Source organism: Chiloscyllium plagiosum, unplaced genomic scaffold (assembly GCF_037043375.1).
Source record: "Chiloscyllium plagiosum isolate Xiang-an unplaced genomic scaffold, Cpla_swu_hap1 HiC_scaffold_51, whole genome shotgun sequence".
Taxonomy (NCBI): domain Eukaryota; kingdom Metazoa; phylum Chordata; class Chondrichthyes; order Orectolobiformes; family Hemiscylliidae; genus Chiloscyllium; species Chiloscyllium plagiosum.
In genome coordinates, this window is record NW_028270189.1 from 40,820,524 (window position 1) to 40,832,633 (window position 12,110).

The following is a 12,110-nucleotide window of genomic DNA, read 5'->3' on the forward strand; positions in this document are numbered from 1 at the left end:
CGGCGGCTCCAGTGGAGCAACCGATCAGCGCTTGGCACTGAACAGTGTGTTAAAATGCCGCGGTTGTAATTTCAATCCTTATCTAAAGCTGGATTTACTGACGTTGATCAGGAATAATTGGAGCACCAGACTAAGGCGTAGTTGAAGAATAATGTCGAATAAAGCAGCATCTATTCTAAAACTCCAGTTTCTGATTTGTGGGATTGCTCTGTCTTTGGGAAAGGTAGTAATTATTAACCGTAAAACTGCACGTATTCCCCAGGTAATTATCCATCTGTGGATCGAGAAACAGAGGTGATATTTTAGCTTGATGACCTTTTCCAAATCTCTGACACTGCACTGGATTACATTCTTGGAAAGGCTGTCAAACTCGTTTCAGGTAATCCTGGTTTGCTGCAAACTCACACAGCTCATTAAACCGTTCGAAATGAATTAGATTTATCTCTTTCGGTAGACTGAATGTCGTCAGTGAATGTGGTAGTCATGACAAATAGTTTTGCTGCTGTGCAGAACAGAGAGTTCCAACAGGAATAAGGACGAATCTTGTCGCTGGATTTTTCGGGAGGAGATCAGTGAGTATTAAATGGACTCAGTTCCTTTCCTGGTCATTGTGACCAAATGTTCAAGGCACAGATGGCAATGATAATTGTGCTTGACATTGACCGGTCCATTCCTACTCACTAGAGTCACAATCGCATTACAGATCGCATGAGCGGTGGAGATGATGATCCTTATGGCAACCTGAGAGAGTGCGACAATTAATCCCACGTTGTTAGTCTCACTCTATACCATAAACCAGTTAGCCAGCGGACTGAGCTAACCCGCTTCCATTTAATGCAAAGCTAAAACGAACAGCTCAGTACATTAACAATTTGTAGTAGTTCACGTCGAATCAGCTGCTACACCTTTCAACACCACCAGCTCTTCTTACACTTAACATGTTCAGTTGCAGATATTATCCAATTTCTTTCAGATGAACGCTAAACAATTTGTGAGTGTGTCACTTTTGTCTCCCCATCCAGGCAGCCCAGAATCCCTGCCCCTGTTAAATTCGCTCCTTGTGTGTCTGCAACTGGCCTTTGAAATATGCTGGAATCATCTTCTAATTTTTTTTCTGTCTGAAAAGTAATCTCCAATATCAAAAACTCAGAAAAAAAAGTACCTGCTGCAAACATCGTTGTCGTTCCTCGCTGGTTTTAAAGCACTAACCTCTAGTTATACACTCACCTGAACGAGGTAATTTCCCTCTTATTTACCCTTACCAACCTCACATCCGCTGGAAAACCTCCATTAGGACACAACTCAGTCATTCCTGATTTATGTCGCGTGAATCTTCATCTATTCCACCATCCCATTAAATCCCTTCTTTTCCTTTCTCGTGGCTATACCTCCCAGTAAATCTCATTTCCACCGTCTCTAACGATTTTGTATCAAGGGAACTCTGACCATATCCTTCCTAACCAAATTGAACCCCCAAACGCCCGTGTATTTCATCAGTAAATTTCGCCCCGAGAAATGATGCTGGGTCTAATTCAACTCATGAAAACTTACCACAATGCTATGCAATCTCATTACTGGTACAGGAAAGCTGAAGGCTATTTCAATTAAAGCTGAATCTGTTGGCTGCAGCAACATTAGGTCAAATCGCAGTCACATAGGTGACTGTTGTTCTCATTTTTATTTCTTCTCAACGTGTGCTGAACTAACACAATGCGGAATAAATTAATATTGTTAGACATAAGTAAGGGGCATGTTAAATCTGAGGCTCTGAGAATAGGGCAGTTTTGATTAACATTGACCAGAGATTGTTCAAATCTCAGGCACATGAGATTGATAGAGAGCGATGTTGAGAGAAATAAACTGTCTTGGCAAATGCCAGTGTTATGAAGTTGTGGGTGTTACGTACTTTTAATGGTGCTGAAATGTCTGGCTAGCACAAGGAGTCCAGAACAAGGCAACAACATCACATTTGATGAAAACACTAAGAACTGTGTTACATGGATACAAAAATCAAATTTGACTTCGGTCAATCTGTTTAAATTATGTCCCAATCAAGTTTGAATTTGGTATTTTTACAATGTTAAAACGAATGAAACGGTCCGACGTTTTGTGGGACAAATATCGGACATTTGGAACAGTTACCCAGAGCGACAAAGAACAGCAAAGAGGGCAGTTAAAACACCAACAGATGTAGGATGGCAGTAAAATCTCCAAGAGGTGTCTCTCTGGAGAAATAGATTGCACAGAAAAAAAGCATCAACACCGACCTGGAGAAAAAAATCTCCAGAGGAAGATACAAAGAGAACATTCGACAACGATCTGGTTTTTAAATTTGAACTTTTTTGTAAAAAATATTGGGATCGGAGTGAGGGAAGGTATTTCAGAGCAGAAGGTTTAGAGAAAGGAGTTGTAGGTTGATTATTCTCTGTCAATAAAAAACAATAAAGTTGTTATTTTTAACTTTAAGCAGTGATTTTTGGGTTGGTTCTTTGCCTCTGGAATTTTAACAGAATACAGCACGTTGTGAATCCTTTCTGTTTTGCTGGTTTACATTAGCAGAGGGGGTTCACCCCCTCACGTAACACCAGATTCTGTGGTTGCTTTGTTGTTTTGCTCATTTGTGCATTTTGCCTCAGTAACGATTTTGAAATTGTCCCTACACAAAACGTCCGTGCATTTGCAACATTGTACAAAAGGTGCAGTGTGTCTAAGTGACAGGGATCCCTACAATAACATTCGACGCTGATTCAATCTATCTGTCGTGTTATTGACCCATGGAACAGCACTGCGCACTCTCGTCGAGTCTGGAAAACGATCTCTACACAGATAATGTTACATCCCGCTCTCAAGGGGCTTTTCATTCCATCACTTTCAATTCATCACAGAATCCGATTCAACAGATTTTGTCACTGAGTTATTTTTTTGTTTGTGTTCAAATCCGGTGAGCAGAGGGTCCCAGTTGGAGCGTGCTGAGCCCATAACCCAGGGGTTAGACCAGACTCTTTGAACTGTACTATGCTTTTCATCATTTCACTAACAGCATGTAGATGTATCTATGTTCTGCAAATTTTCACGCCTGTTTTAAGGAGCAAGATAAACAGTTCCTGGTTCCTGCTTTTGTTGTCACACAGACCAAGATTGTAAATGCTGGGAACATGCACTGGTCGTGACTGTTTGCTCTCCCACATCGGTTTTCTCCCCAGCAGGTGGTAAGATGATGGTCTGAATCGCTTTCTTCTGTTCCGTGTCATTCCGAGATGATGTGAGCTTTGAAATCTGTTCTCTGAGCTGGCGGTAACGGGATAAAACTTATACAGATCAGGTGCAACGTGCCTGAGGGTCAGGACTCGCTGCAGTAACATCCCATGCTGATTCAGACAGCAAAGCCCTCGCTGTGACTTCGAGAAGGACACAGACACATGACTGGGAGAGATTATATCTTTCCCTGCAGTTCTTCACATTTCTATCTGTCTCAGATGTCGTTATTTGCACAAGGTTCCCTGGAGAATATTACGTCCTGTGCATGTGCGATCTCTCTTTTGTACAGCTTTCCGGAACTTCCATAACTCCCACTACCTCTAACCCCGTCCCGCGCTCCACAACCCCGTGTTTGATAGTGGGCTGAAAAGCATGTTCATGTTTCTCTCCCATAACACTAATTGGCAATTGAAGATGAGTTCGTCCAGCTGCCAATGATGGGAGCCCGCTCGCAAAAAAGGTGGCTAGCAGAAATTCCGGGGAACCGGAAGTCAGAATGGCAAGGTTATTAAAACTCAGTGCAGCCTTCCTTCCGAAACATCAGAAAAACCCTATTTTTTAAACAAGGAAACTCACCTGATTTATGGATCATGCTTCTGTTGCGGTTCTGGTTTGTTGGTCTTGGGTGTGATATCGCCTCGGGTGGGTGATGTACGTGTGAGAAGTCACACTTGAGCACTGGAGTTTTGCATATGGTTCTATTTTTGACTCAGAATGTATAATTTTGATGAGCTCGAGTTCAGATCAAGGCACCGAAGCTTAAAGACACACAACAGCAACTTCTTGGAGGTCGTTACAAGACTGAGAAATGGATTCCCTAACTTCAAATGATGCTGATCCTGTTAATGTGGATTTTGCCGAGTGCACGTCCTGTGCGGTGTAACCTGAAAGCCTTAATCTGTCCAATTTTTGTTTTACTTATGCTGTGATCTGCATGTCCTTGATTAGTATGATCTGCCTTTACCAATCGCAAACAAAAGTTTTCACTTTACTGAGGTTCACGTGACAATCAATCAATCAAATAAAGACAATCAATCGACCGCCATAGACATTTCCTTATTGTTTGGGGGCTGCATAGCCTCACTTTGCACTGTGACATTTTTTGTGATTCTGAGTGAAATCACAGTTAAACCAACAGAATGTGGCAAGTTAGTCAAAGGTTATATTGACACAGCCGGGACACATCTGCACCACAGAGTGTCACACAATAATAGTGAAGACCTTTTGAAATCATTTTCTGAGGTACATGCCACACGCCAGACGAAATGCTGAAGACTGTGTGAAACTGCTATGGTCAGCGCTAACAGAGCGGCCCAGTGGGAGAGTATTGGGCTCATGACAATGAAATTAATGGATTGAAAACATCCTCTACTCGTTGACAATTCCATGTTTCAGTGTGTGTACTGCCCCCTTCAGTTCTTCTCTATAATAGATCTCCATTCTACGCATTACCTGTTGTTTCACTTTCCACTTCCTTTCATTCAATGTATCTGAAATGAATATTTCATACTGATACACACGGGAAATTTACACAAGTGAGGAAACACACTTGTGAAGTTCTGGAAGCTCTTTACCTGTTCTCTGTCGGTGTGCTCTGATCTGATTCGCAAAATCTCTTGCCAGAGCTGGGAATAAACTGATGAAGGTGAGATACATCAGTTGTAGAGTGCTCTATGCGCATGACGCACTGCAGTTATTCCCCACTCCGTTTCACACAGCAGTGTTCTTCCTGTGAAATGAAAACGTGTGAATTACAATTCGATCAATTTTTTGGAGTCAGAATTGCGATACAGGGACAGCTCCGCATTATGTCCACAGGGATAAATAACCACAGGGATATACAAGCGGCAGAGAGTCGCTATGGACTCGATGGGCTGAACAGCTTCTGTCAGCGCGTGAGTGACGCTACACTTTGATGCTGTCCCTCTTCCTGTCTCTGGGACAGAGTGGCTGATGGTGAAACAAGTCTCAGTGTTCACCCTATCTTCTGCGTTAAACTGTCTGCAACCCGCAGGTCAGGGGCGTGGGGATAGCTCTCAGTGAGTGAGACTTTCACTTGGATTGTCTTTATCTGGGAAAGTTGGGGCTCAGATGTTAACTGCTGCCCGATTGCAGAAAAGAAGCCGATGTTAGTGTTCCAAAAGCCTTTCTGCAGGATTGCTGTGTGAAGATGGATTTTAAACAGCAAACGGGCTGCACAAAAATGCCCTCACATGAATTTACCTGAGGGTAGAGAGTCCGGAGTACACTTGTGTCTTACCCATAAGCTCAACATCTTTATCGCTTCTCAGATAAATGATATTTGCAGGAAGCTCCCAATCAAACTTGCTGATTCTCAGCACTTGAGGGAACTGGCTGTGCCAATGAGAGCGAGGTTTCGAGTGTGTCCGCGCTTGACTCCCCGGTGGAGGGAAATAGCTGAATACTCTGCCAATGGAGACAACTTAGTGCAAACAGAAGGGATAAATAGCACTGTCCCGTGAACAAGGAGATGGAATGAGAAGGCGACATTCTGAAAACACTTTGATGCTTAGAAATCTGAGGACAAATTAGGATGTAGTTGGACCTGACCGAATCTCAGCTGGTTTGGTGTTGGCAATGTAAGAGTGTCTGGGGCACGATCTTCGCTTAGTAGCTTGTGTTCATACTGGCATGGGAGAATGTTTGACTTCAAATCACCATCGAGCCTTGGTTGTTTGATTTCACTTTTGCCCGGTCGTCCTATCAACTGCTTGATAAAAGGATGTAAATCATTAAGTTGCACACTTTGAAATTCCTTTGAGTTTTGGGTCAGAAGAGTCATTGTAGTGAGCATGGCACAGTACCACATGTGGTGAAAGTGAAACAACTGTTAGAGGCTGTTCACCCACAGAGTCCCACTCTGAGTAAATCCACCATCTGGATATTCGCACAGTTCTGGGTGTGAAACTTTAGGAAGTGGGAACGTGAAATGATTGGAAACAGCGCTGAACACGTTGATGAGAATGGTGTGGTATATGAGGAATGTCAACAATAAAGGTCATTTGGAAAGTTGGGACAGGTCTCCTTGGAGAGCAGAAGGCCGAAAGCTGGCCTTGTTAAACCTTTCCAAGACATGACTGGGTTAGACAGAGCGAATAAGGAAGGGGGAATGCTCCCTACGCCTGAAAGGATCGAGAACGATTTGGCAGAGTTTTAAAGACATTAGTAAAAGAAGAAAAATGTACATGATGAGAAATGTTTTCACATAGGGAATGGTTAGGGTCTGACATTGACAAAGACGCAGTTTCAATCGAGTTGTTGAAAAACTAATTCAATGTTCATGTTGAAAGAAAAAATGCGTAGAGTTACAGGGAGAAGGCAAGAGAATGATACGAATAGAGAAGCACATTTATCTCTATAGAGAGGCAGCACAGCTAAGGTGTTTTGTTACACATTTGTGATTCTGACTGGAATCACAGTTCAACCAACAGGATGTAGGGATTTAAACAACGGTGATATTGGCAAAGCCGGGACACATCTACATCGCAGAATATTATCAAACACGGACATGTCATAGTATGGATGGCGCTGTCTGAAAATCCTGCAAGGTGTCCTGCGGATCAGACGCAGGAAATTTCACTATTCGAACCGAATCAGTCCTATGAAGGGTAACCAAGGAGCCGGAGGAGCCTGCTTCAGAACTCAATTACTAAAGAAGCTTAGGCTCGAGTCCCCCCACAGCAATTTCTGTGGCTGCGGTGTGTTCAAATAAAAAGCAGGACAGGGAATTTGCTTTATGGAGACGAGGGTTAGTGTCCATCTTGTCATGATCAGGATGTTGCCTGGTATGGTAGAAAGATCGTATGAGGAAAGGCTGAGGCACTTGGGGTTGTTTTCATTGGAGAAAAGAAGGTTTGGGGGGACTTGATAGAGGTGTACAAGATGATTAGGGGTTTAGATAGGGTCGACAGTGAGAATCTTTTTCCACATATGGAGTCAGCTATTACAAGGGGGCATAGCTTTAAATTAAGGGGGGGGGGGGGTAGGTATAGGACAGATGTTAGGGGTAGGTTCTTTACTCAGCGAGTCGTGAGTTCATGGAATGCCCTGCCAGTAGCAGTGGTGGACTCTCCCTAATTATGGGCATTTAAGCGGGCATTGGATAGGCATATGGAGGATCGTGGGCTAGTGTAGGTTAGGTGGGCTTGGATCGGCGCAACATCGAGGGCCGAAGGGCCTGTACTGCGCTGTATTCTTCTATGTTCTATGATCGTGTTCGCCTCCCACACGGTAAATCGCGGGCTCAAGCTGCTTTACGTTCCAGGCAAGTTGAGGTTTTAACAAATTGGGTACGATTCCTGGAGAGTTAACTGTGGTGTGGGAGAGTACAGATTGTCTCAAAGTGTCTGTGCTGTCATGGTCGTGCTCGCCTCCCGCACGGAAAACCACAAGCAGCTCTACTGCTGCGTTATGTTCCAGGCAAGTTGAGTTATTACTGGAACCGAATGGAGACTGTTATTTCATCGCTGTTGTGAGACAAACTCCTGCGGTGACTCGACTCGTCATTATGTGGTTTTCTGGCGAATGGGAAAATCGTTCCAATGAATTTCGGTCTCATATATTATTGAATTTCTCCTATTTCCTTCATTTCCGTCCTGGAGAAATCGGAAGGGAAAGGTAGTCTAATCGAGACTGTGATTGGTGAAATTCACTTTTTATGGCCAATTCTTATTATGTTGTTTCTTTCTCTCTTTTCAGCATTGTCTGGGAAGTGGTGGTGCATTAAGGCTGCAGTATGTTTGAAAGAGGAGTTTGGAATTGCCCTGTTGTTAGTTGTGAGATTACTTTATGACTCATGCCCTTGGACTGTCTCACATTTAGTATTCATGCTTCGCTGTGTCTGAAAATGCATTTGGTTTGCCAGTTTTGTTTGTGTTCCGTGTTAAATGCTTTCTGTTTTGCGATTCGCTCAATACATTTCGAGTTAAAAGGGTTTCTGAGGTAACTTCCAGCTGCAAAAATCCAAAAACTGAGGATCTGGGGAAATTTCACAGATTATGGTCAGTCGGAGCTAAAGTAAGGAAGTCGTTCGTTTCTGTAGTGTTTCACAATACTACCTTTCCCGTGAACATTCGAACAGACTAAATGATTGTGCCACAGACTGCGATGGCAAACTCCGCTAAAAAGTAATCCTTTAAAGCTGGCGTAAGCAACACGACGTTATTGGGGTACACAGCGTGGAAACAGATACTTCGGTGTATCTCGTCCATGCTCACCACATAGCCAAAATTAAACAAGTCCCGTTCCCCAGCATTTGTCCCCAATCCCTCTAAACACATCCTATCCAGAAACTCACCCGATTACCTTTGCAATTTTCTGAGTGTAATAGCCTCCTCCACTTCCACTGGTAACTCATTCCAAACACACACAACCTTCTGTGTGGGAAATGTGCCTCAGGTCCTTTGTCAATTTCAGCCCACTCACCCTTAAACCTATGCTCTCGAGTTTTCAACTCACACCAACTTGGGTAAAACACGTAAATACTCAGTTTACCACCCTTCCTTAAGATCATGTCGCAGCCGTTACGCTGCAGGGAAAGTCGTCCCAGCCTATTCCACCTCGCCCTACGGATCCAAACATTGACGACATCCTTGTCTATATTTTGTCATCAATTTCACGTGTCTTTTTTTAATGTTTTCAAGATGTCAGTTACGCTGGACAACAACGAGCTCTGGGAAACAGAAAGGTGAAACGAGGAATGGCTTCAACTTTCAGTGCTGGATGCCACTGAGCCGCAGCAAGGGCGCCAGCGGCTTGTTTCTGTAGTGTAGTGGTCATCACGTTCGCCTCACACGCGAAAGGTCCCCAGTTCGAAACTGGGCAGAAACTGCTTTGTTCTTCAACTGCTGCCTTTTCCATGGACAAGAACGGAGCTTCCTTGCTTGCTTTCCCATCTGCAAACCTGCCTTCGAATTTGCTGGAACAAATCTGTTCTCGTAGTGAAATGTAATGCAATTCCATTTCATGACTGTGCAGAGCATTGTAGAGTTTTTCTGCAACCTGGTTCTGATCATGTGCCATTCTGTTTGAGAGTGTAGTTACCGCTTTCTGATCCTTCCACGAAAAGCAGTACCGCATTTGCATTCCTTGCGCAGGCGGCTCGGTTCAAAGACAGGGCAGAAACTGATGCTCTGGTGTCACAGCGCACCACGAATTCCTGAACTTGTCTGCCTGTCAAATATACCCCAAGGTCGTCTCTGAAAGACCTCATTTGGAAGCTGTCTGTCCTTATTCAACGTGCGAGAAATGGCACCAGAGGTCCTGAATCATGTTTTGGAGCAGTTCGCACGTTAGTGGCTCATTCAATTAGCAACAGCAATGAAAGAAATTACACTCTCAGAGGAACCTTTGGACCTGTGCTTTCATAGCGTCGCTAGTATTAAGGTCCGCCCCGAGATCTAAGTCATGTTGGAACTGAAACAGAGGAATCGACAGAGAGGCTACAGAATGACATCGCATCCATTTGGTTTTCTTTAAATCACTGACGAGCAGGAAAATGTACACGGGGAGGGCGAGTGGGGAAGTGAGGCAGTTGCAGCTCTGGTGAAATTCCTTCTTTGTGATTCACTCACCAACCAGAGACATGAAGGTGACTCAGGCGTGAGAGCTCTTCACATCGAGAACAAAAAGCACTCAAGTGCAGTTAGCACCTCTTCCGGAGTGGGGGTGGGGTGAGGTAATTACCTTGTGACTTCTGTTACTATGTTCAGAAACTGCCTTTTAGATTGAGGTGAACAGAAAAAAACATTTCTAAAAAGCACCATGGAATTTAGCAAAATTTATTGTGTCGCTTCTCGTCGATTCCCACATAGGTTTCCAACTCAGTTGGTATCCATGTGGCTCATGTCCAGGAGTGAACATCTCTGCAGCAAATTGCACGGTTAAGGTAAAAGGCAAGGAAAGTGGCATCTCGAACTGGCTCCGAGGTCAGAGTATCCTCACAATGTGATCTGTCGTTCTCGGATTGTAATGCTACCGCCGGTTTAAGGGTGGAGAGCATTCTTTGGGACACTTATTCTGCAAAACAGACACAGTGACTGAAACTATGCTGCACGGTATGATGTAGAACACGGCCTGTTCAGCTTTGTGCATTTTCCCTGTAGTCCGGTGTGTTTCATGTTCCGTGTAAACGTGAAAGTCGCCCTGTTTCGAGCAATGGGTGAAATCATTGAGCAAAGCAAGAGGCGAAATTGCAGTAAGGTCAAGCAGATCATGTTTACTTGACCAAATCATAAGCGAATATATATTCTCACGCCCTCACAGATACATTTGTAGCTGAAAAGAGTCTGAGAAGATAGACTCAGCTTACCATTGATTTTTGCCTGGATTGATGGGCTATCATTATCTGCTGCGAAAATGACATTGCAGCCGGGCACATCCCAGCAGCTGTGCGAGTCGGAGAGGGATCCCTTGGAACCCTTTTCATGTGACTTTGCATCTGTTGTTATGCAGGAGCACAATTCGAAATGCAAGAAAATGGGAGCGCGCGGCCCGCTGGTAGTGTGGCCGAGCGGTCTAAGGCGCTGGATCCAGGTTCCAGTCTCGAAAAGGTCGAGGGCTCGAATCCCACCACTGTCATTTCTGCTGATCAACTCCGACGCTGCAGCTCGTTAAAATGCTGTTTCCGTCCCCATTGTATATTGATGTTGAAAACAAAAGTAAAGTGGGTTTGCTTCCCAGGGAATTAACTGTGGTGTGGGATAGTGCCAAATATTTCAAAGTGTCTCTGCGGTCATGAGCGTGTTCGCCTCCCGCGCGGAAAATCGCAAACATTTCTGCCGTTCCAGGCAAGTCGAGCTTTTACCAGAACCGAATGGAGACTGTTATTTCATCGCTGTTGTGAAACAAAGTCCTACGGTGACTCTACTCGTCGTTATTTGGCTTTCTGGCTAATGGGAAAATCGTTCCAATGAATTTCGAAGTGGTATGTTATTGAATTTCTCCCATTTCCTTCATTTCCGTCCTGGAGACATCGGAAGGGAAAGGTAATCTAATCGAGACTGTGATTGGTGAAATTCACTTTTTACGGCCAATTCTTATTATGTTCTTTCTTTCTCTCTTTTCAGCATTGTCTGGGAAGTGGTGGTGCATTAAGGCTGCAGTATGTTTGAAAGAGGAGTTTGGAATTGCCCTGTTGTTAGTTGTGAGATTACTTTATGACTCATGCCCTCGGACTGTCTCACATTTAGTATTCATGCATCCCTGTGTCTAAAAATGCGTTTGTTTTGCCAGTTTTGTTTGTGTTCCGTGTTAAATGCTTTCTGTTTTGCGATTCGCTCAATACATTTCGAGTTAACAGGGTTTCTGAGGTCACTTCCAGCAGCAAATATCCTCAACTGAGGATCTGGGGAAATTTCACAGAGTATGGTCAGTCGGAGCTAAAGTAAGGAAGTCGTTCGTTTCTGCAGTGTTTCACAATACTACCTTTCCCGTGAGCATTCGAACAGACTAAATGCTTGTGCCACAGACTGCGACGGCAAGCTCCGCTAAAAAGTAATCCTTTAAAGCCGGTGTCAGCAACACAACGTTATTGGGGTAAACAGCGTGGAAACAGATACTGCGGGGTATCTCGTCCATGCTCACCACATAGCCAAAATTAAACAAGTCCCGTTCCCTAGCATTTGGCCCCAATCCCTATAAATGCATCCTATCCAGAAACTCACCCGATTACCTTTGAAATTTTCTGAGTGTAATAGCCTCCTTCACTTCCTCTGGTAGATCATTCCAAACACGCACAACCTTCTATGTGGGAAATGTGCCTCAGGTCCTTTGTCAATTTCAGCCCACTCACCCTTAAACCTATGCTCTCGAGTTTTCAACTCACTCCAACT

At 44.1% G+C, this 12,110-nt stretch overlaps 1 long non-coding RNA gene and 1 other non-coding gene across 2 annotated transcripts in view; one reads left to right on the top strand and one right to left on the bottom strand.

Annotated features, from left to right (window-relative positions):
* LOC148135220 (uncharacterized) overlaps positions 1-12,110 on the bottom strand; it is a 580,459-nt gene that overhangs the window by 123,898 nt on the left and 444,451 nt on the right. The gene's annotated exons all lie outside the window — the stretch shown is intronic.
* trnav-cac (transfer RNA valine (anticodon CAC)) lies at positions 9,036-9,108 on the top strand. Its single transcript has one exon. It is a non-coding gene; the product is annotated as a tRNA-Val (tRNA).